The following is a 24,475-nucleotide window of genomic DNA, read 5'->3' on the forward strand; positions in this document are numbered from 1 at the left end:
GAAAATGCTCAACTCTCCTCCCAGAGTTTAAATTAGGAGTGCTACTAGTTTGAGTGCATTGGTAATGGGGATAATTACCAGAGCACCCTGTTGAGTTGCGTTTGACCTCAAGCTTTCACCCTGATGCTTGATGTTTTGCTGCTGTCTGGCAGCTTTGAAAATTTCTCCTGCAGACTGCCGAAACACAGCTCCTCAGTGGAGTTAATGTTTCTCATGAATGTGACAAATTGTCTTTAGAAAGGTCTTGGTCTTTTGCACATTGTTCACGACGGGCAGGGAAAGCAGGTGACAATGGCTCTGACCTTAATGTTCCACTTAATGGACAATTCAAAAGTTCAAGTGTGAAAGCTCACACACAAGCCTGCACCTGAGAGCTGCTGGAGCTCAGAGGTCAAATGAAAACTAAAGTGAATTTGAACACGTAACAATAGTTTGCTCCTTCCCATTATTGTGCTAATGTTTTMCCTTTTCCTGGCTGCTATGTTAACCCACATGGCAACAGAGCATCTGTGACAACCCTGAAGGAAGAAAGTATTTATTCGCCTTATAAACACTGAAAGTGGCATTTTATGTTTCTGGTTTATTGCAATTTTGCATGACTAAACTACAAAACCCTGCTGTGTCCTGAGCAAGCAGCGAGTGCAACCGTGAGAACTTCCTAAGCACTTCAGTCAGTGTGACAGTCATCTAGCCTGTACTATACCATCGCCTGTAGTCATAGCAGAGGAGACCCATTCCACTCCATGAATATATTATAAATAAATTACACATTTCTAAAGCTGAGAATCGCTATCGATGCTAGTCAAAGCCACGCTTGCCATCCCTACTCCTGATTCGCCACCAGGGGGAGCTGTATGTCTGACGTGACTGTGAAGTAGCTGGGAGGAAAGTCCTTTCCTCTAGGGCTGAYGCAATAGCTCTCAATAGAACTATTGTGAATGCATTTGCTCCAGTATGTCARCATGAAAGTACAGTTTATCCAAAAAAACCAAAGCTCCYCATTTACCAGGTTTTATATGTTCTGGCCCTGATCTGTCATCATGAGACAAGAATCATGATTGAAAAAACAAGATCCCAGGTACCAGCGGCWAAAATAATATTCCTCCATGAGGTGAAATTAGATCGTTGAAAAGCTGTTTGTTTRATCTAGCAATAACAATCATCTGCCTCATTCAAATTAATGTARCTTTGAGTTGTTAATATTTCAGGAAGTTATATTTAAAATGRTCCATTTGGGAGCTTAAYTCCCCTGTGAGAATGTCCCACTAATTATCCAAACTGGGACATATCCCTTTCAGACTATAGATTATTATTAAGACTAAATATATTTAGTTTGATACAGATGGAAAAAACTGTTTTTCGGCGGATCTGAGTGGACAATCTTTGGAAATATATTTGGTTTTACTGAAGCTATTTCCACATCTTGTTTTTGAAAGAGGTTACATTTGATGCGTACATGCGGCTGTTGCGGGAAAGTGCTATTTGTGTCTCCAATCAAAACCAAATATCCAAAGAATGACAGAAAACAATATCCCAGAGGCTCTGTCTCTGTTCCTTCAGTCACTCCCATTCAATATGTAAATGCAGACACCATTTTAGTTCCATCTCAATGGTACAAAAAGGACAAAAAAAGATGCTGCACCTTAGTGTGATGAATGCAGAAATACTTTAGAGATTCCAGTGCCGCTAAAGAGGGAYTGTAATTTCAAAAAACAAGACCAACAGGGAWGTAATTTTGTAACAATATGACATGATTGTCATATATTTTCATGTGTTATATCTCCAATGMMATTTATTGGTATTTTTAGGTGAAGCGGCAGTCTTTTTTCTCTTAAAGGATTGTCATTATTTTGTTTAGTTTTCAACAAAGTTGTCATTCTTCATAAATTGTTACTCAACTATATCTCTAGGGAAGCTGCTCTTTCTGCATGATTGACACAAAAATAACAATAATAATTACTTAAAGGAACTGTGGATGCTTTGAGAGTTAACTGTCACTTTTCATGCTATTGTTAGTGTTTTTAAAAAACAACTACAACGTCATTGGAGTCGGGAAGCAAAGTCTACAGAAACACCTGGTGTTAAACACAAAGGCCTCCAGGACTAAGTTGAACGGGTTGCAAGCTTTAGCAGCTCAGATGGTGAGAGTCTCTGCAGACAGCAACTKTTGCCCAGGTTTTTCACAAGTCAAAGCTTTATGGGAGAGTGGAAATGAGAAAGCTACAGTTGAAGAAAACTCAAATTAAGTCTCTAGGAGACTCCAAGGTCAAGTGGATGTTGAGACTAAAATGGACCTTTTTGCTAATCAGACAAAAATGCTTTGTTTGGCGGACATAAAACTCTGCACATCACCACAAACACATGGATTTGAGAATTTGTGGCTGGACCTAACAGAGCTTGAATTGGTTTGGAGGATTGGAGTAAAATTGCAGCACCCAGGTGTGGAAGCATGATTGAGACCTAACCACACAGACTCTGTGCTCTGATTGCAGCTGAAGGTGCCTCTTCTACTGACTTGTAGGGTGAATACTTATGCAATCACATATTTTAGCTAACCTATTTTTATTTGTCATTATTTTGTAGTTAGAAATTWGTTTTTACTTTGGCAAAGGTTTCTTTTTACACTTTTGTTTGGACAAGAAATCAAAATTTTCATTAWTCATGAATAATTTGKAAATACAAAAAAAGGGTAAAACATCCAATTTAGCACATGTAGCACACAGAAATACGATCAGCACTTGGATTCTGCAGGGTTGTGCATGGCTATCATTAAAGACGCTGTTTGAAATGATTTTTAGTAAGCATTTGACAAAATTGTTGTTCAATAAAAAACCTCAAACATATTTAGATAGCCAATGCATGGTTAACMAAACAAATAAATAATTAAAATATCAAACATAGGAGGGGAGTAGCTGCGACAGACTGGCAACCTGTCCAGGGTGTACCCCGCCTCTCGCCCGAGACGTTGGCTGGAGATGGGCACCAGCACCCCTCCCGACCCCACTGAGGGAAAAAGGGTGCGAGAAAATGGATGGATGGATGGATGAAGGAGGGGAGTAGCTGCAGGAAGTGGAAACCTTCCTAAGAAATCACTGTGACTTTGTTGTGAAGTAATCTTTGTCCACCATCCTGCATAGTCCCTGCAGTAAATGACTTTTATAGTTACCATGGGGACTACYTCTTCTATTTCTTCTTGAGATTTTAATTCAAATATTTACCACATCCGAACGTTTTTAAACTAACCCACAAGTGTGCCATAGGTTGTCATGGATGCTAAATACCACCATCCAGTTGCTTTTTTGTTGCTACGGAGACAGCCAAAAACACAGCAGGGTTTTACTTGCTGCGGCATGTGTTCCTGAAGCTGTAAATAATCCATCCTGTTATCCATGAGATAACCATTAGCAGACATAGGCTGAAGTGCAGCTGTTTATGGTTCTGCTGTTTGTTCTGGGTTTCCAAGAAAACCTCTTTCTATGCGTCCCCACTCAGTCAGCTGGCTGCATCCTCAGTGGTTGGTCATGCAGCATGTCCTCTATAACAAGCTGTCTATTATCCTCCAACACATCATGAAAAGTCATCCTCCATAAAAAAATGTCATGTTTCACAAGACATGGAGCCAGAAATGCCAATGGTTCAGGAGGAAGAGAGGCTGCTATACATAAAATAACTTCCATTTTTTTTAAATTTAAACAAAACATTTTTTGAAAATGTACTACAATTGAATCCAACAATTTCATAAATGAATATAAAATTAGTTTCTTACTTTTTCCACAACTTATGTGACAATTTGGCAGAGAATTTGTATTCGTCTTAAAATGAGCTCCTGTTTCTTGGTAACTTAAACACCATAAATATTCTCTCTCACTTTAATTAGGGCTTGTTACGAATCACAAAATGAATGTGGCACTGCACATACATTGTACAGCTTTTCACCATGTAACTGTGAGATAAGGTGACCTCTCCAGGGGAGCGCAGAGGAGAAAAAAAAAGGGAAAGGATCTTATTTTTTCTTTCTATTTCCTGCATGAGTGGATTTGAGTGTATGCTTTAGTCCGCTTTTGTCTTCTCTCTCTGCTGTTCTCTCATCTGCTCTCTGCCTTACGCTTGACATTTTTCTCCATATAGGTCAGTCTCCATTGGAGGCAGAGAGAAGAATAAAAAATACAGCCAAGAAACGCAAGGTGCATGCGTTGTTGCGTGCCACCAAGGACAACATGCCAATTGTCTCTTGTGAGAGGACAGTCAAAGCTTCAGGTTTAAGGTTTTCTCTTTGCAAACTCCTGAGTTGGTTAATTAGGAGATGAAGGATCATGTTATTGTCTGTTCAAATACTTGTGGCAGAAAGATAGGTTTGTACACAGGCTCGTTACTTTGCCAAAGCTTATTTTAATGATATTAGAAAAAAAATTTGATAAGCAGCAATACTCAATCACTACATAAATAAAAAAAAAAAAAAGACAAAACAGCCGGAGGCAGCTTCATGAATTTTAAGTATCATCTGGGGAGGAAAAAAATGACAACTGACACAGAAGAAGAGATCAGATTGGTTCTGCACTCTTTCAGTCATCCAGATGTGAAGTCAAACACTAGAGCCCAGCGATAGAGTCATTTGTAAGATAAATAATGCTAGATAGCAGACTGCCTCCCTGAACTAGACAAAGGAGGAGTTGCTGGGCGTCTCTCTCTGTCATCTGTCGCAAGGCCGAGGCTCAGCCTAGAAACTATCAGGAAGATGATGTGTCTCTGGAGACCAACACGCTCGGGGAAAGAGGCTGCTCTTAATCATCTGAGACCCACTTCTTTGGCGTTTTTCTCATTGTTGTTGGGGAACACTCAGGCACTTACASGCACGTATTGCACATCCATACAATGCTATTTGCATATTTGCAGATCCAAACAAAATGTGTCTCTGAGCTCATGTTTCAGACACAAGTCGACGGCATGTCTAAACTGTGAGCGTTAGTTTTTTTCCTCCTATGTTTCTGTAGCAGCTGTTATTAAGCAGTGTAATAATTCTGCGAACAAGGATCGGGCCTCTGTGGCTAATTAGAGATGTGAACTCAAACATGGCTCATCTCTTCAAATAGGGGCTGGCATGCTCGAGCGGAGAATGACAGAAAGAATCCATCTCTGCTCACCACCCCCCCCTCTACCCTGCCCACCTCCATTAGGTCTATATGTSTGTGCACAAGCCAGCCACTGAGGGCTATTCCAGCCAGACTGCAAAGTGCAGCCAAGAGGATGATCATTTGTTACCAGTCACTCAGTCAAAAGGTTCCAGGCCACACTGAGACATGAGGTGAGGCGGCGTGACCTCATGCAAATCTGATGGACACCAACTGCGAGGGAAATTAAATGTTATCCAGGATCAATAGCACTTGCACCATTATACCAAAAAAAGAATCTGCCAGGCTTGTATATCTTTAGTCCCATTAAGGTCAACAGGTTTTCTGCGGTTCTTAATAGCYACGGTTTAAATAACACAAACATCTGGGATAAAAATATGCAAGTGCAAGCAGCTAATGTAAAATAAAAAAAGGTTCAGCTCGTCTGAAATGTCAGAGGACAGATGCAGTAAAGGTCAAAAATATGACATTTATACAAAACAAAATCGTCTGGACGATGATTTGCTTGATGTAAATCAAGGGTTAAATTATGATTAAATCAGATTTCAGATTACACTTTTAAACATGAGGAGATCGCTAATTAAGAGAGTATCTGTCTAAAACCAAATTGGGTATTGAGCTCAACAATAGAAATAAAAACATTTAGCATAGTGTATATTGTGAATGAAGTCAACCATGATGTTGGACTAATCATACAAGACAATCTGCACACAATTGTTGTCATGCAATTATTACACTGCAAGTGATTTTTATTTACAAACTGTTAAACAACTGAGCAAACTCATAACTCATAATAATTTACTCAGCAAACACGCAAATGACCATGCTGCTATTATTTAGGGTAAAATGTCGACCTGTCACAAGATAATAATTATATAACATCAAAATAAAAATAAAAGAATGATAAGACACAGGTGTAAATGAGCAAAATAAATTCTTTAAAGCTCTTGAAAGTTGCCTTATTTATCTTGTAAATTCTTTTGCACRTCACTCATTCCTTATTTTCACAAAGAAACTATATTTTAAGAATCTTATTTGGACACAAGCAGAAAAATCAATGACTTATTAAAGCTTAMATTGTTTTTGTTACTTTGCTAATATAATTTAAATAATGATTTGAAGCAATCTAAATACGAGCTCTGCTACAATTAYCTATGAATTTTAAATAATTTGCCTCTTCCCATTTATAATGAAATATAAATAAAAAATAACTGTTGGGCTTTTCTGCATCAGTTGCATCAGAAAATGTTCAAATTAATTAAATTCTCAGTAAACATTCATCTTCCATTCATTTGGCCTATTGGGGGCAGCAGCCCACCAAAAACAGACTTCTATTCAGTAAACGAGAATCAAGGATGAGAATAATGCATCAAACATTTTGTTTTTGTTCCTTTTTTATTCACTACAAATGACATACACGCACTTTCAGTGAAACGCTAGAATGGGAGAAAGATTTTAAAGAAGCCCMGTTTCCATTGTGAGACAAGTGAAAAACCCTGACATCAGGCTTTTCAGCAAGCCCAAACTGTAACTAATAAACAGATGAATGTGGGATTGGTAGAAAACCGCCTGTTCAAAAAAAAAAAAAAAAAAAAAAAAAGGGAGACAGATTTAACAACAACCCCAAACACAAGGTGAAACTGCAATTAATATTCCTGTGCAGAGAAGTGGGCTCAATTTTAGGCCAGTCACGATGGCCCGGCGGCTGCCTCGCTCTCTCTCCTCCTCTCTGCTTTATACAAGTCAGATAATTACCTATTTAGATTTCACCCTGACAGCCTTTTCAACTGCAAGTGAAGAAGAGCCGCAGTGTGTGTAAGATAGCGAGACGGCAGGGCAATGAAACAGAGGAGGAGGGGGGGGCCCACGGCAGAGACCATAATAAACTCTGGGGAAAATTAATACGCCATTGTTTAACATGTGTATGAAATGACTGACAGTCCTCACAGAGGTGTTTTCTCTGTGGATGGGAAATTAAATTTTAATGTTGCCGGTGTTTCATGGAGCATTTGCTTTGCCGCTAAAAGATGGCCAACAGATGCACTTTGATGAGTGGAGTGCAAAGGCAGACCAATTGGATTTTGATGTCCATTGGGTGTTTCATCTAAATCACTGGTAAAAGAGGGGACATTTGTTTTCGGTGGAGAGGGCTATTTATCAGCGGTGACTGATATCCAGCAACACTGGACTGCCTCGGGGCTGCACTCATCTATTCGTTGCCAATCATTGAGGTTTGCCAGAAACTCGCAGCAACTTCAGCACTGGAGTCTTTCTGTTGTAACAGTTCGTGCTCTTTCAGGGAATTTACTGCCACACTGCCCACACTCTATCTGTTCATTAACGCTATGCTCTATTTTATGCACATTTCACTTACAAGCCATTTGTTTTACTGGCTGTGGAAGTTGAACTACTGAGCAAAATACAGGCAGAGAGAAAAAAAAAWGATTAAATGTATTTCAACAGATTAAAAATTCTGGTGGTTAATAAATTAGGACACTCAGTCGCATCGTATTTGATGCATATGACTAGAACATTGTTACTTAGTGTTTTGAATGAGATTGACCCTGTTTAGACCTCAGACATTGGGTTTGTTGTTTTCCTGACTATTGAAGTAAACTGGAACACCATGATGAACTGTCWGAAACCTTCAGAAGGAGTATTATGGCAGATTATCAATTGGTAAGGGATTTAAAGTTGTCTGGAAAGTATTCTAAATTGGCTATTTCATGGTACAAAAAATTATTTAGTGCTAATCCTTAAGTACAGGAGCCAGTTCTTTGCCTAGTGCTTTAGTGTTTTTGTTAAGTTTTAAAACAGATATTGGCACAAAACAAAATTTGACATTGTTAAGGATAAAATAGCACATGGTGGGTATCAACATGGTTGACTTTAGTGTTTTACCTCTTGACACTGGAACAAAATCAAGAATATCAGCATGATGTGGGGTTATTAACTAATTTAGTTAACAGTGTTAGAAAAGTTGCGGTGTAGCTCTTCTTTGAGCTAGCAGTCTAAACGAAGGAACAGTATGTTCTTCTTAAGCTGTTAACATTTGCTTGGGATCCATTGCTTCCGAGACTTCTGAGTAAAAAAAACAAAAAAAAACCTCACCGCCTGTTGGAGAAAGCCAGAAAACCCAATGAAAACCGAAACAGACAAAAGGAAAAAAATCCAAATATTGCATTGAGGCAGTTGGGCTAATCGTTGTGTTCTCTGTTGCTCATAAAAAAATAAAAATTAAGAAATTTTTTTCTGTTTGTGACGTTTCGACCAGCATCTGCAGGCTGGTGTTTTGGGTGTCAGTTTAACTTGGACCAAATGCAAGTCTGTGCTTGTTTCATTGATCTGAGCTTACAGTAGGATAAGAAAGGATTACATCTCCAGAGGGATCCTGGATTGATTTCAGCTTCAACTGTGTGTGTTGCTAATTACTAAGAACTTTGAGTTTGCTAAGGAACTATAGCAAAGTGACTWGAGATTATAGTGGTTTCTGAAAGTTTAATGGTGTTTTTTTCAGATACCTCCTCAATTAAAGATGTTTCTCTATTTGCCTTTAGAATGTGAGATGATGAAGAATTTCTCCTCAGTCTGTTAAATGTCTTGAACTCACACAAGTATTGGTTTCACTTACTATCAAAATCAAACCCTCACCTTGGTACCTGCAAAGGCTACCAAGATCTCACCAGAAAGCTCAACAGCAAAAAAGCAAAAACTTAACTGTTGTACTAAAATTAGCAGCTGAACTTGACAGTAAGTTAARTAATAATCTTAAAGAACGTAAGGAAGGAAAGAAGGGTTAGAATTAGGGTTAGAGGAGGTTTGGAAGGAAGTTTGGACTTAGTGTTGAGAGAAGTATTGGAATTAGGGTTAAATGAGGGTTGGAAACAGGGTTGGAAGGAGAATATGAAGGAGGCTTGGAAGGTCACCAAGATTTGGAGAATTCACTAGCTGTGTTTCCATTAAAATTTGTTTAAATTTGTTTTAATATTCTTCTAATGTCCAAAACCCCAATTTTGCCAGAGTTTCCATTGAATAAGAAATACAATTAAAATGACACATCAATAAGTCTGTTTGTGCAATAAGTCATTTTAAATCATGGTGGTGTTTGTTGACCTGAAAAGATTCACCAGGTTGGAATCATCTTTGCGTCTGTTTTTTTGTACGTGTGCTGAAAACTTTACTGACCAAAATTGCATTATTTGGCACTAGCTACAGCTCTAGAAAAACATTAAAATACCATTAAAATGATCACTTTCTCTGATTTTACTTTTGAGTAAAATGAACATTGTTCTTTTAGTTTATGAACTGCTGACATGAAATGTAGCATTTATTTTCCGAAAACGAGAAACGGACAAAATAACAAAAAAGATGCAATGCTTTCAGACCTCAAATAATGCAAAGAAAAAAAGTTCACATTCATTTAGAAACAACAATTTAATCTGTAGAGACTCACGCAGAGAGAGAAACAGCAGTTAGACAATTTTATTGGACCGAGAATTTGGCGCTCGGACACCGGCGGAAGACGTGCAGGCTGAGAATCGCAGTGAGCTTGAATGATCGGCTCGAACGAAGCTCAGSTAGGTCTTCCCCCGGGCCCATTCACTGGTGGTGGAGCGGAGCTTGGAGAGAGGAGTCTTGAGGGGATCTGGAGGCGTCTGGGAGGCTGGAGGTGGAAACGGGGAGGAGGTGGGTTGAAGCACAGCTGAAGCGGGTGGATCTGTGGTTGYTTCGCGTTTTGAAGGGGCTCTTGCCAGGTGATTAGATCGAGATAGAGAGGTGRTGCGTCCTGATTGGCTGGGGTGAAGGCGYGGTGGTAGGTGATGCCTGAAGAGTCTTACGGGTTGAATTTTTGCCTAGGGCTTCATTACTAATGTTTCAACTCAGGAASAGTTCAGGAATCAATGTTTGGTGGAATAACCAGGACGCGTTCAGTGCAGTGGACTGTTATTTCCAGAGCTGCATTACTTTAATATGCTGTTTGTCTGTTCTCTCTCACATTGTTTTATGTACGTATTTCAGCACTGTCACCAATCAAATATTAGGTAAACAATTATTTTCCATGGGTAGGATGCATTTGATTTCAGTCCACATGTGTCTTTGTAATCCATCAGTGGGTGTGCATCCTCCCACCACCAGTGACCAAAGCCTCAGTGGGGAGCTTCCACTAACACATTCCAGTCACTGACATTTAAGACTGATTTATTCACACGGCAGAACGTAGCTATGCCAGACTGCACAGGAGGAAAAAAACGAGACTGGATATATATTTTTTTTATTAACAAACTAAACACAAATCACTCTTGGGATCTYGTGGCACGTTTTCAGCACAATTGGTATGCGACAGCAAATTTAATCATTATWGTCAGATGATGCTGGCTGAATGCACATCAACAGATGTCATTTTATATTCAGAGTGAGCAAGCATCATGGAAGCAGAACAAACATTTAGGGCTATTAACAGTATCCGTGATATGATATGAAAGGAGAGGGAGATAAATAACCAAACACCAGGCACAATTGCCCTGAGAACAATCTCTGTTTTATGCGTTTGAAAAATATTTATTAATTTATTTCGCTCTCTGAGTTTAGAACAGAGAGTCGTTACCGAAATATGTTTTTAGGCAGAGATAAAAATATCGGATTATAGGATTGCACATACTTATGTTATGCCAACTATAGTAATAATGCTTTTTTTTTAGTTAATTATAATTAATTTCCATAAAACCTTTAAATCAACCAATGAGATTAAGAATTTGCAGAAGAAGCAGATGAAGCATTTTGGTTCTGAGTTAATTACATTTAAAAAAGAAAAAAAAAAATCACATTCTACCCACAAAGTTCTAAATTCAACTGCACTTTGATCAGGAGTTTTAGATTTTGTTTATTAGATAAAATGAAATGTTTTATTCTCCTTTTGCWAAAGGAGGATCACAACTTTTAGTAGCATTTTTTATTATCTCAGAAACCCGACCATAAATAATTTTCCAGACTGAAAAATGTGTTCTTCACTCAATGTACGCTGAAGGCCCATCAATAACTTTGACAAACTCCATCTCATAAACATCCGCTGCTCATGCAGCTCATCTTGTTCTTGCATTCTTTACTACTGGCAATAACCGCAGGCAATAACAGCAATAAAATGTTATCAGACCGCAACATTTTGCATAGGGTGGATTATTTACAACAAAAATAAAATTCTGTTATTGAAGAGGAACAAATGTAAGCTGGGAATGTTTTTAATCTTCAGGATGCAGGTTTTTCTCCCGACCAAAGAACACATTATGTATGTTTGACTGACCAGCGCATATGGAGATCAATGCATACTAATGTATATTTGGTGCTTGAAGTATTAAACTAAGCAGGTYGAAGTATTTATAGGGGGGATCTCAAGTATTTCGYCTGTTTGTATGTGACTGTGGTCCCAAAACCACAAATACCAAATGTCTACTGCGTTCTATTCTATGTAGCAAAATAAAACAGCTACTGAATTTACTGTTCCCTTATTATGCACTTTTGATTCAATGTAATTATTAAAATCAAACATTTACAAGTGGAAAAATAAATATTTTATTAGCAATATAAATATTTTTGAATTGTTGTAGCAGTAGTAAGAAAAAAAAATACTGTTTCAAATAAAATAAAAGCAATTAGATCATGTTTAACACCGTGACACTCACTCATTCTTGTGAGAATATGTGATTTTTTCCCCCCCCTCGTCTTTTGATTCTTTAGAATGAGCTGGAAAATGTTGGTCATGAGAGAAATGTTAGGGTCTMCCTCAACTTGTCTTTGTGACCTTATCTTGACAGACGACAAGGAAATGTGTCTGTCCTGTATGAACAGCTTGCATAAAATAAACTCAGTGTGGCATTATGGACCGTTTGTTGGGCAGAATAAATTCTATACAGCTTTCCTTTTAATTACATGCATGTATTTGCATCACTTTGCGTTACTGTTTGTGAAATGCGTAGTTTTCATGCTGYGTTTAATATAATTTTAACATACTTTCTCCTAGATTCATTTGTCATAAAATGGTATACAAATGGGCTTATTTCAAGGAGGAAACATCAAGGGATGATGGTAACATGTCCACAGAACATTAGCTCATTTTGGTAAACCAACAAAGCCAATTTTCCCTCATTTTTCCTTTGAAAAGTGGGTTTCAAGATTGCATTTATCCCTTGATAAAACGAGTAAGGCATTATCTTGGTACAAAACAAACATTGAACAGGTAATTCTCTTTGCACTAGCCTGTGTCTTAACATGAAATAAACAAAAGAAACAAATTGCCTGCACAGAATCCACAAACAAATCCTCCTACAGCCATTATTGCTGTGCCATGTTATTTTCTCTCTGACATTGACACAAAGTAACTTTCGCCTTCTTTCACCATGGTGGATTTTTAGTGTCCCAGGTTAAATTACAATAAATAAATAAATAAAAATCAAAGTTACAAGGAATGTTTGGCTCTTGCTATCAAAGCCAAGACAGAATAAAATTGCATTTCTGATCAAAAATAAAAGTCAAATAAACCTCTACATCTTATTAAATAATTCATTGTAACAAACACGACATGTATCACAATGATGTAGCAAAAAAAAAAAAAAAAAACAACAACAAAAACATTACTTCACAGAAAATGTTCTCAAATCTTGTTGATATTATAAATGCCGCTTTGACATAGGTGTACATGAAGGCCTTTTAAATCGGTTTGGTGATTACCAAGTGTATTTTTATTGAGAWAAGAACTGATCTTACAAGTTTGGATATAAAGCTTACCAACAGCCAGACAGAGCCAARATATGCTTAAATGCACCATTTAATTAGAAACAGAAAGATGAAGGAGTTGTCAAACCCTTTCATGCCAAGTCTTTTGGACACTTCTGTCCAAACATTTTTTTAATCTTATCTCCTGTAATTCTTAACTSTTATAAACAATGAGGTTATACTGTCACATGGCTACTGGGTGTAAATTTGGAGTCAGAAGAAAAACAACAAGACCAAAAGCATGTGCTGCATAAAGCAATTGTTTAAAAAGAAAAACAAGAACGAGAAATATAATCCACACAGAATAGCCAAAAAGAAGCAGTAACTACACACACGTCGTTACATAAAGTTGTTTTCTACTGTTTTCTACTGGGGGTCATGAGCAGAGAAAGCCACATGAGAGTTGTTTATCAAATTAAAACATTTTTGTTTTTGCCGTGTGACTTTCATAAACTTCCACATAATATGAAATATAGTACAACTGTTTTGGCTGCTTTGTTATTATTGCTGCTGCAGCAAACAGGTGTAATTTCATATTTTTTTCTATCAGACATCAAATAGATTTTACATTTTGGCATGTAACTGCCATAATTTAAAACAACAAGCAACTCAGTAAACTGACAATAACATTAGTTTCAAAAACATTAAAATATGATCGAGAAAAAAGCAGTCATAGCAAAAAAAAAAGTATCATATGGATTTTATGTTTCACACCCCTTCCACCAACAACAGTGTGTTCTCCCTTACAGTGCCAGTGAATAGGCTGCATCCACCATTATCGTAAATACTGAATTATCTACGGCCTTTGACTCTTGTGCTTGGACTGTTCCTTTGGGARGAAATGATCAAACATAAAACGACACTGCTGCACTTTTAATTACTTCTACATTTAGATGTTTGATTTTATTGGGGATTTACTCTCTTCTACACAATATCTACTGTACATACAAGCTTACATTTGTTCACCCTCCAGTGATATTTGGTTAAATGTCTTTCAGCAAGATGCAGAGAGAAACTGCAAACTCTATCTATTAGCAAAATCCTGACACATTAACAGTTGGATATTTGACCACTCTTCTCTTTAGAAATGGAAGAGATTACTTAAAATTTGTTGGCTTCCTGAAACTGACCCGAGCTTCGTCCAAAAMGTTTCCAATGGAACAAAGTGCATTGCACAAATAAATGAAAATATAAAAATAAACCTTCTAACTTTCTACCTTCACTTCAAAAAAGCAGCAGGATTGTTGATAAAACTACATGTTTCAACAAGGTGCAGATCCCAAAAATAAACCAAGATTGGCTTTTGAGTGGAAAAAAAGAAAAATACTAACATTAAGCTTCTGCAATAACTGGGTTCTTTTGAAAGGTTTGAATTAATGCCCAATAGCTGGATCCATGCCAGGAAATCAACTAGTTTCAATGACTTGTTCCAATYCTGACAATAGCAGTGGTCAAACGTGTTCAGAAAATTTCACTCTGAATAATTTCCAGGTTGCAGGAAAGAAGATGGATGGGTGACAAGAAGCCTCAACTACAGTGAGAAAAATGTATAAATGTAGAAGGAAGTGTGACAAGGTCTGGAGTAGGTCATGGAGTAGCACGTCACAAAGCGTCAAACTGACAGCCGAACAGCAAGCCGGTGACTTTTTAAAATAAAACTGTGTCCAAAAGGGCCATGGCACAATTCTGTTCATTTAATATGTCAAAATGCATAAACTTAATGCAATATATAACAAGTTAGAAATGAAAACTTGGACAAACCTCCTCATTGCATGGTAATTTCTTGTGCTGGCTTTCAAATTGGTTTAGGTTCCCAGGTGTGAATGTCACAGCAGTTTTTTAGAATAATTACATTCAGCTTGAACCATCCATCCCTTTCTCAAACCAGCTTTGTCCTTTTCAGGGTTGCAGGATGCTGGAGTCTGTCCAAGCTGTCAAAACAGGCTACWCCGTGGACAGGTAAGCTGGCCCCTCAAAGGGCCAGCTCAAAGACGCATGACAAAAAAAAAACCCCCGGTAAGTTTGAGCTCACTCCTGAAGTCATTTCCGTCACCTGTTCTTGGAGGAGCTTCTTGAGAAACAAATGGAAACACACTAAAAGGCGGGATGTGACAGGGATCATTTGTGCAATAGATCTGTGTACCATGTACTTAAAAGTACAATGCAAATCAAAAAGGTTTAAAATGTACAATTTAACACTAAACTGGATTGAAAATAGAAACTAAAAGGACAGAAAAGTGCAAATGTAGACTTGTTCTGTACACTCTGGTTTCTTGACCATGACTAAGCAGTTCCATAATCAATCCAAATTCAATTAATCTTGATTTTGTTTTTTAAAGAACATATCAGTGTACACAAATATTTCAGCTGTTATTGAGCAGTTTTTCTGAAACTAAATTATTTTTCTCCATCTCACTTGTTCATCTTTATCTGTAAAATTGTGAAATAATAAACAATTCAAGATTTACAAATAAAGTTTCTGACATTTCAKAAATAGTAATTTAATGATTTAGCATCCCCTCTTTTCAATTACAGAAGCAAGGRTAGTATCTTGGGTACTTCACTTCCTGAAGTGAAGCATTTTCTAGCACAAAAWTTAAAGCCTTTCCATCTTTAGATATTTTTGGGTCCAATCTTGACATTTCACTTTACGTGTCTTGTTCAGCTTTGGCCAGGTCTCAGCCTTTGTTACCTTGGCAATGTGTCTGAGGTTTGAGCAGCTTGTACTTTTAGGCACTTTAGGTAAGTTACAGTTGWGAAATATGACAACAKTTGAGGAAAATGGATTCCAGGTAGTTTAAAGTTTGATTCTTCTCAAATCAGTTGACACCATTTTTCTCTGAACACATTCCTTGWGATTCCATTGACCATTTGCAACAAACCATTTTATTATTCCTTGGTCACGCTCCAATATTTTGACAATTTAAAGTGTTTGGAATAGCAGCTACATAATATTTATGCAGGCCACACCATTATAAATRCTTYAACCCAATAAGCATTTAAGCTTATTCAGGTTGGTGATGGAAAATATGTGCAAACGTAACTTCATAGTTTGCTTTACATGTGTAATATATTAATATCTACACAAAAAATGTAGCCAATACCTAAAGGTCCTATATATGCCACTAAAAGAGCSCAAGTAAAACCAGTGGYACTTAAACTGCAGTTTGGCCATAGAAAAAGGAGAGTTGTAGTACGAGATGCAGGAATGCTAACTTTGCTAACCGTGCTTCATGAACTGCAATGAACAATTGCTTTGACTTTTTTCCAGACAAGCAAGGTTAAGTTATTCATTTTATCCACAATTACGCCTCACTGGAAAGTTGTTTTGGAAGTCTTCCAGCAGTGTTGTTACCTATGATATAAATACCTGTCATTACTGTGCTCAACCATGAACACGTCAACAAATAAAAAACATCTGCCATAATTTTGTTAAAAGCCTTTACTTAGCTTTGCTGTGCCACACAGCTTGCTGTGGATCATTCAAACTGAAGCTAACAAGTAACATCTGCTCTATTCTACTTCTGCTGACATCTTAATGGGATAATTGTTCTGTTCGATTCCAATTTACAAGGCCACAGCCCACCATGCTTCAAAGTCAATAGGACATGAATGCTCTCTTGAAGTGTCATTACAGGTAGTGGCACATGCACAACACCTGCAGCTTCCCAACACTGTCCTTGGCCTGACTTTTGTTTACCTCTGAAACTGAGAGGGACGACTGTGGATATATGGCTGTATAATTAACTTTATGAACAGTGGGAAGAGAATGCTGTCCTATATATTATTCATATGGGACAGAAAGGAGAAGATCTCCCAAGGACTTTTGCCAAGCTTTGTCATTTTATCGGTTTATTTCTGTGGAACTCTATACAGTCGTCTTTTGAATGCCTCAACWCCGATGATTTATTTGCTGAGAAAACTGAATTTCACCTACTCTTGTGGTATTTTATTTCTCCGGGTCCATTAAAATGTCAGATCAATTCTTTTTATTGCAAATCGACTCAAACGTATAATTTCTGAAACACTTCTGCTCACGTTGGTCTTTAGGCATCACTTTTCTGTCCCCAGGCGGTTGGCTTGTGCAAAGGACCCACAAGGGACAATAACCAGAACTCTGAGGCTCTGCACTTTGTGTCTTTTGGCTGTGAAATATACAAACTTGCATGAGTGACACTAAATATGTGGCGAACTACAACTGAGGGATGGAGGTATAAAAAGTTATTAGTCTCYGTTTTTAAATACTGATGGTTCAAGGTTTATGTTCTGATTGCTTGCTGTTAAAAAAACTATTTGTTCAATCCAGCAAACACAGACCAAACAGGTAGGCCTGAGATGAATTATGTTTCAGTAAAGGACGTCTCGTCCCGATTTCCATTGTCATACCAAGCTCAAGACATTTTTAAATAATTGGGATCAGAGTCCCCAACCAAACTGAATGCCGGTGCTGTCTTTCTGTGTGTTATCTTACTGACCCATAGTTGTTCTTYGACCCATTCAGTTTCACCTCCTTTCTTTCAAAATCAAAGTCAGTTTAGCACAGCTTGTACCACTGTATCGTGGGCTAGGAAAAATTTATTTTGTGATCTATAAAATATGTGAAAAAGTAACTTTTCTGACAGTTGCATCTTCCGTCCTCTCTGTTGTGTGACTTGGCCTGGTGACTGCGCTCAGACATCCCCACATTCAGCGTGGCAATTAAATTTTGCAGCAGTAAAGCAAGGCACAAGAACAAGATTTTGTGTAAATCTGGTCAACAAACAATTAAATGCAACTATGATGCAATAAGGTAAGGAGGGAATTTTTGTGCATATTGAAACATAAAGTAAACAGGCTGGCGTTATAGTAATTCAGCAAATTTCTTAGYATAAAATCGTTGTCCGCATAAACAAGATGYAAMTTAAAGTCTAACTTCATGGGTTGAGCCAGATGTGTTTCCAAACAAATGGCAATGCAATGCACAGTTATGTCATACACTCACATACATATTTTGAGCTTTTTTAGCCAAATCCTCTCTGCGTTGAACCAAGATAATGAGGCTAATTAGTACAAGTTCTGGTTGGGACAAAATATCTGGTGCTGTCAAGAAAAATAGATATTATCAGAAATCTGAACATCTTTAGTAAAACATGTGAGAAGCAGTCACAAAACAATATAACACTGATTAAATATAGAATATTATTTTAGCTTTTACTAACCCGAGGCATTGATTCGCTGCCTTATCAGATTAGGGTTCACCATCAACAATTAGCATCACTAATGTTAYTTAGTGGAATCCAARAAAAATCCACCTGTTCTGTGAAAAGTACATTTAACCCCCTAAAAAWCTCCCTCTGACCAGGAGCTTTATAAGTACAACCTATTTGCTGTGTAGTAACAACAGGATCACATGCATCACATCACCACCCACATGAAAAACTCTTCAAAATCTCTGGAGTTCTGTTCCACATACAAGTCTCACAGCACAATCTATTAAAATTTTTATCATTTTATATATCCCTTTTTTATGACTTTGCAATATGCAAGCTGCTAATAAAGAGCTGATAGGAAACTCTGCAAATAATGTATTAACAAGTAAATCCTCATACTTATGCTAATAGAAATTAAGATTTTCAATTACCATATGTAAATAAGTAAGGATGTAAGTTAGCTAACCTCACACAGTCAGATCCTGTGCACAGGTATACAGTCRCAGACACACGTCTTCTTTTGTGTGCTGTTCCACAGGATTAAAAAGACAAAACAGTAAATCTTTTCCTCTGCCTGTAGGTTGTTTTTGAAGAATSCAGCAGAGATGCCTCAAGGATCTCTTTTTCTAACATCCCCCATTTCATGAACATACTCCGCGTCAGCTAAATCAACATTCCRGAGATTTTGTTCACATTCCCTGCAAAAACTTTTTCCATTACAAAGTTGTCAAATTTCAAAGATGTTGAGGACAAAATCCATTCCTTAGCGGATAAAAAGGTTTGTGGCCTTTTAACAGTTCAGAGCTTCAATGGCCAATTTCTGAAGAATTCTCAGTTGATTTCAGGAAGAATGAGGCTTCTCTCAGAGCAGCGTGGGGTGAAAGCAGTATTGATGCAGCCTGCCCTCACCGAGACAGAGAACGTGGTGAGCGGGAGCCTTGCAGCAGGGTGGATGTGTTCTGATTGAGAGGACAGACAACACATGATAACTTATCAACAAGTGAGGTTCATCCCACCCAGTCACACTGGAGAATGGGCTTCTTCCACAAGGATTTCTCCCCGGAGAGAGCAGCTACGGGGTAATTCTACGTCTTTTACTCTCACAGGGGTGGAATGAGAATGAGGCGACTAGCCACTGTCGTTGTTATCCMGTAACTGAAATGATAGGCAGATCTCCAGGCATCATTATCACCTCAAAACATACTGAATGTAACAAGAGAACAAATTACGGCAGCAAATCCCAACATGACACATGTATATTTTCCTGATACTGTAAGATGAGAAAAATATAAGTTATGGCAGACAAAACAGGTAGAAACCCACAAATGCTACAAAAGGGACATGACAGCAAGAACAGGTAGCCACAGCAGAAGTAAAAATTTWAAAACAAGGATATAAATAGATGTTTTTTGATGATGGGAAAGTCACAAAGCAATGCAATTTGCTGCATTTTTTTGCAAAGGTTTTACAAACACAATGTGCTTTATATCTGCCCCACATGTACAAAGCACTGAATACACGCAGATTCAAACAACTTGCTCCTACCAGAAGATGAAGATGTGATTAAATAGACAGAGAAAACTTTTTTCTCTGTCTCGTTGAAMATTTTTCTAAATCAATAAGCACTGTTGTTACTTTAACTACACCACTGCAAAACAGAAAAAAAGAATATTCCCCATAACCGATTCATACACAGATCAAAGCATTGATTTATTTTAAATAACTTATTTTTATCAATATATCACGTCTACATCTAAAGAATTTGTTTCAGAATCATTAGCTTCTTGATCCAAATTTTAAAATTGCAACTACAAGTTTAGATTTTTGTGGTTCACTAATTATCTGCATCTGTAAAAAAATATTAGGGGAAATATCTCTATGAATGTGTGTCTAATTTATTTTAAAGATGCCATTTCATTTTTAGGGCTGTTTTAGTAGCAGATCATTTAAACTGATGCAAAATGTGTGCAAAAAGCTTTAACATGTTTCTCCACTTACTTACTTACTGCTAATACATTTCAATGTCCCTGTGCAGAAACTCTCCATCAATATATTTACCTATAATTACTTTGHAGRGCCCACTTCTGCTGTGAATGCAAAAATCAGATTATGAGCAGTTTGAAGGTTACATTTTATTCCACATTGGATCAGAATTTTAAAAATGCAGTGTGGAACTTAACAATATTTAACTAAATATTTATGCTTTTACCAACACTTCGAATCATTTAGAACACAGGTTAAATCATGAGTGAAAATGTGCTAATGAACTGAGTTTTTTCCATCTTAATGGCGTTCCTTTGCTTTGATGGAAACATCCATAAATTCAATCAGTGCTGCAGAGAGAACTGTGATGCAGCCAAATGAAGATGCAAGTTCTAGGACAAAACTCCAGGTACTTTGAGGACTCCAATATGCTGCAACACGTTACCATAACTAYTTAGCATGACTTAAAGAGAAGATTTCTAGGCCAGATGGTGGYTTGCTTTAACTATAYATGAATGAATATACAGAAGTAATTATAGATGTAAAAATAAACTCAGGARATCTTCAAACTGGCTCAAAAACCTGATCCTTTAATCAACCAAGCCTACACACACTGTTCYGTCTTATGCAAATGTTGCTCTTGTTGTTTAGTATTTCTGCCGCTGGTGTATTATGGCACTAAAAGACTCGTTGGGCATATATTTCAAATACTTACAGATTTGACAAAGTGGGGTAATTCAATGCTTTGGGAAGGAAAAATGTTTAGTGAGCGTAAACTGAATCCACAGATTTGCAACGTCTGTGTTCCGACTYTTGGTGCTGAGTATTTACAGTCTGCCCTTCAGTGTTCAGAGGTGTAGAATAAGAATACAATKAATGGATATTTTCCTCTCTTAGGGGTTTATTTATGCAAGAACATGCAGTAGGTCATTGCTAATCAAAAAATGAAGGTGAAAATTGCTTTAGTATTTKATCTTTTATYCCATTTATATGCTTTAAACTAAAGTTATCACYAATACTCTCAGTTAAAATAATAAAATGCAATACTTGCATCTCAACAAATAAGAATTCTAGAATCAAAGTGTATTTTTGTAATTCAATTCAAAATGAGAAACTGGATGTAGATTCACACACCAAGTGATGTATGTTAAACATTTATTTCTGATCATCTTGAATGTGGCCAACAATTCAGAAATTAGACTCAGTTTAACAAAAAATTTGAATGATCAGATCACTGAAAATATATTTAAATTAATGTGTCAACCTATGTACTTTTGACAGTATGGGTAGGCGCAAAATGATATATATGATATATGATGGTAAAGTGATACATGACATGTCCTTAAAATTTACTGGTATCTGGTCCAAARATGATTTTGGACTGGATAAAACAACACCAGCAACATCATTCACCAAATCATCACAGACTATAGAATCTTCATACTGGACCTCCAGCAACTCAAACTCTACTTTTCCTCTCCATGCTCTCTCCAGACTCCCAGCCTTCGATTCTCAACTGAAATGCAAAGTTTGCTTTCATCTGAAAAGATTAGCTTGGACTACTGAGCAACAGCCTGGTCTTTTCTCCCTGAGTGCAGGAAAGGTGTTTCTGGTTCCAGAGTAGCTTAATACAAAGTTCAGGTCTTGAATACATCTGTGTGGTGTTGCTCTTAAAGCAGAAGTWTTCAATAAGTTTCCTACATATTTCTCTCAAGACTCTGCAACTTTTCCTTTTGTTTATGCACGAATGACTATTGTATTTMGAAGCCATAATCATAAMAATTAAAAACAATATAAGCTTGAATTATATTGCTGAGAGTAGCAAAGTATCAGTTTTGGAATAGGAATGSTGAAATAAATTTGCTTTTTGAAAATGTTGTAAATTATTGAGGTGCACCTGTGTGTTGTTATCTATTTTCCTTGTGAAAACATGTCTGCATGAAATGTCAATGCCTTAGGAGAAGTAAGTGGAAATATTAAAGGAATGATTTCCTAACAGTTTGTAACAGAATGAATGGATTTATTCCAGTTTCAACAGTCTAAATCAGTGGTCCCCAAGCTACGGCCTGCGGGCCGGATCCGGCCCACCTCCACATTTGGTCCGGCCCCCTGAACAATACCAGAGAGCTTTCAGATTTTTTTTWATATATTGTATTTTCCGGTTTATATGTGGACTTTTCTTCAACCACCAGGGGGCCCTTTAGCAGGAAGTGCATGGCGCATTGCTGCCATCTGTTACTTGGCAGCAATGCGCCAAGTAACAGATGGCGCATTTTACTTTTAGGAAAATGCGCCATTTACTTTTAGGAAACGGCTTGGCTTTTATGTTATTTAATTAGTACGGTTGTTTGCTAGCGGTAGAACAGATGAACACACGTGTTTGTTATGAACGCCGCATTCCAGGTCGAATTCTTCGAAGCAATGCCTGTGAGAAGAAGCTTATACTTCAAAACGAGCCTTTATGTTAATATATGAGGAATTCATATGTTAAAGTTACTCTCCCTCAATGGAATATATACTAGTCAGTCCCAGTGACCGTTTCACTAACAGTTTTTGCCCATGTGCTTTCTGGGTAAAAATCAATCGAGAAACGCGCATCCCTCACCTCCCCCCGTCCCCCGTCAACATTTTCCRGCAGCGCAGGTGATAAACGTGTAACACTTTTTCTGTTACAAACTGACTCYGGCTCCCCCACCAGAGAAGGGAAAAGTTATGTGGCCCTCACAGGAAAARGTTTGGGGACCACTGGTCTAAATGATTCCATTCAGCCTTCAGACAACATCCTAAACCAAAGAAAATCTTCCTTTTCCTCCTCCATACTATCAAAAAGAAAAGACAAACTCTTTCCATCAAATACCTCTACTGGGRTTAATGTGGCACTGCACATACTACTTTACTAATGGATTTGTATAACACTGAATAAACATTATAATCTTGCACAAAAAATGTTAAGAACATTTAGGTTCAAAAGATTGGATAAATGTATATTCTTTGGTATGTCCTTTYTTGAGTGACACAATTTTCTGTTTTCACAATGACAATAGCAATAAAAACTCTCAAGGCTTTAATATTGTTGCAACCAAAAGTTTGTWTGATCCTGCAGCAGGAAAAAAAARCTGAATATATTTTCTCTGCTGGCCTCCAGCAGCATCAGAGCAAAAGGTATCTAAAGAATTTAGCTGAGTTCAAATGAAGAAATTTCAGAATGCATCCAATAACATCCCAGTCTTTCATCCAATATATTAGGACTACAGAGTTTTTAATCAAGCAACTCCACCGTGGTTATGCAGGCACTAAAAGGAATTGAATTAAAAATGCTAACAAGTTTATATCATTTGACGCTTTCCTTATGGGAGGCCTTGTTGTTGTGTGAAACAGTTGAAAGATATTTACATAGCGTTAAGGATTCTTTAATACATAAAAGAAGACCTATTATTAGAGAAGCTTATATTTCTTAACTGTTCTTAAAAATGTAAAAGAAAAAAAAAAGATATTAAAATAATATTTAATGAAAAAAATGTTCTGCCCAAACTTGTCCATATTAAGTGAGGTAAAGTAAAATTTCAAAATGGTAGCTGGAGCTACATCAAAAAAAAGACTGGAGTCTGATTTCAGGGTGTGAGTACGCTGTTGTGAAGGCTTTTTACACGCTAACAATGGTGCACATAAATTTAGAAGGTGCTGTAGATCTTTTAGTAACATAATCTCTTTTGCCATATCTCTAGCAGAAGTGACAACTACTACTTTGTCTTTAGTTCCAACAGACACAACTCTTAAATTCTTAATCATGCTAATTAGGTTCAATTAGACAATGAGCATCTGAAAAATTCATGCAGCACTTAGCTTTGCCTTTCTTTTCCAACAGGGTGTAATTCAAAAGTCCTTAAGTGGAGAACTACAAAGTGCCTTTTTGGTCTGGACAACATCTGAATGCAAAAAGCGTCCTATTACAGGCAGTGGTCATTCTGAAAGACACTCACAAGCATTTTCAAAGGCAGAAGGCACAATGTGTGGTCTCCACAATGTCACGGTGGTTCGAGAGCGAGTGTTCAATATCATGTCGTCAGTGATATTCAAAGGAAAACACAAGATACAAAGTGGCAAACTGTCAGCACAAAAGGTGGGGTGACCATCTGAAAAAACTGGCCCACTTAAAGCTTCCTCGGTGATGTGCTGCACTCCCAGCACAGGCACAAAATGAATGGATCTGTTAATAGTGCTGCTCCCATATTGTAATACCATCTGTTCCATGACAGGCCGTTGAGAGCTTTGCCATCATTTCTCACTGGCCAGGACGAATTTTCATGCACCCTCTTTTCTTTCTTCTTTCCTCTTTTTTTTTTTTGCATTTTGTGAAAGTAAGACACGTTTTCCTACAGACAGAGCGACAGAGCTCAAATAGCAGCT

The sequence above is a fragment of the Poecilia reticulata genome, linkage group LG2, assembly GCF_000633615.1.
Source record: "Poecilia reticulata strain Guanapo linkage group LG2, Guppy_female_1.0+MT, whole genome shotgun sequence".
Taxonomy (NCBI): domain Eukaryota; kingdom Metazoa; phylum Chordata; class Actinopteri; order Cyprinodontiformes; family Poeciliidae; genus Poecilia; species Poecilia reticulata.